Here is a 1,949-nt window from a genome sequence, read left to right as displayed (position 1 = left end):
ATCAGTTGCTACTTGTGTTGCTTATATAGACAGAGCGTGAAGGGAGGACCGTTTAAGTGCTGCTATTTAATGCTAACTCGCATATCATTAGGGTTCACGCTACCTCTCAGCCATTTCTCAACACTGCAGTTACCTTATCAACTGTTTGGGGTCTGAAAATTTAGAAAGATAGTGTACGTGTAAAACACAAAAACATGATATACATTTCATAAATGTCTTTTCAATTGGTAACAGCAACCAGCAATCACATCGCGTCAGTGAAATGGCTGTGATCGGATGTGTCCATGAATGGCACTGATTCCTGTCATGCTTGTTTCTCCGCACGGACGTACAAGTGTGACACGTGTGTACTGTTGCAAACGTTTTCACCACGCGGAACATACAACCGGCATTAACGTTAACCCACCCTCTTGTTTCAGTAGAAGGTGTCGTGAACTGTTTCTGATGCCAAAACGTAGTCGACAGTGTCGCGAACGGCTTTTGAAAGGAATGTATTCGCTTGATATGACATGTTTCTGTGCGCAGTATGTCAGTCGGGAGCGTCATGAACTGTTCCTGTACGTGACATATCAGTCGGAAGCGTCGTGAATCGCTTCTGCACGCAATATATCAGTCGGGAGCGTCATGAACTGTTCCTGTACGTGACATATCAGTCGGAAGCGTCGTGAATCGCTTCTGCACGCAGTATCTCAGTCGGGAGCGTCGCGAACAGTTTCTGTACGTAACATATCAGTTAAAAACTGTTTCTCTACGCAAAACATCAGTCCGGGGCGTCGTGCACCGCTTCTGAATGCAATATGTCAGTCGGGAGCGCAGTGAACCGCTTCTGTACGTCTTGTTTGTGGGATGTCCCGCCAGATTCTCTCAAGTTCTGTTACAAGGTCAAGGACGAAATCTGGCGGATGAGGAAGACGGCGTAGACGTCGATCCATCTCGTCCCAAACATGCTCTATCGGTGAGAGATCCGGTGAATTTGCACACCAATGCAGTAAGTCATCGTTGTGGTGTTTCAAGAAATCCATAGCAACCCTTGCCGTATGAGGGCGGGCATTGTCCTGTTGGAATGTTAACCCAGGGCCATGACGTTGCAGAAAAGGAACGGCGGGGCGTCGTGGTCTGATCCTGTGGGGACGTAAACGTTGTCGAACTGTGTTGGGGTGACTACGGCGAAGTCCTGGGATGGTCCGGGCAGTCAGCACTTTAGTCTGAAACCTGTGGCGAAGATGGGTCACCGTTATCCATCTGTCATGTCTTGGCGTTGTTACACGTGGGCGTCCAGTACGTGGCCAATCGATCGTGTCATTTGTGTTCTGGTAGTGTCTCACCATGCAGAAAGAGTGTTGGCGGTGGAAATGTGCAGTCACTTGTCGTTGAGACATATTCACATATTCCCCAACGGACCATATCAATGGCCTCATGACGTTTGCGGTGCGTATGCGTATGCGTTTCAATGGCCGTTTAATTTTTTCAAAGATCGCAAGGGCAGGAGTTGGGTTTTCCAAAGTGTCAGTCTTGTGTGGCATTCATTTTCTCTGTTTCTCTTTCCCGGAATGCACATGCAGCAAGTATTGCACGTCTCAAGGACGAAACCACTGACGCCACGGAACGTGGCACGTACATGCATGTTGGATACGTCACTAATCTCTGAGTTTAAAGCCTTATGTGCATACACAGGTTTCATACATTTTAGATTTTAATTTTTTGTATGCACAGTTTCTTTGTGTGCCTAGTACATCAGTCGGAAGCGTCGTGAACTGTATCTGCATGCAACATAGGAGTCGCGCGCACAAACACACACACACACACACACACACACACACACACACACACACACCTACCTCCAAGCCTCCGACTGAATGCGATACCATGCGATGTTCGCACATATTAAAAACAGTTTTAATCAACCTTACAACAACTTTTTTATGCAGACAAACGCGGAGAATAGCTTG

This window comes from Haliotis asinina, chromosome 10, assembly GCF_037392515.1.
Source record: "Haliotis asinina isolate JCU_RB_2024 chromosome 10, JCU_Hal_asi_v2, whole genome shotgun sequence".
Classification (NCBI taxonomy): domain Eukaryota; kingdom Metazoa; phylum Mollusca; class Gastropoda; order Lepetellida; family Haliotidae; genus Haliotis; species Haliotis asinina.
The sequence above is the reverse complement of the archived record's forward strand: the minus strand, read 5'-3'. Positions refer to the sequence as shown.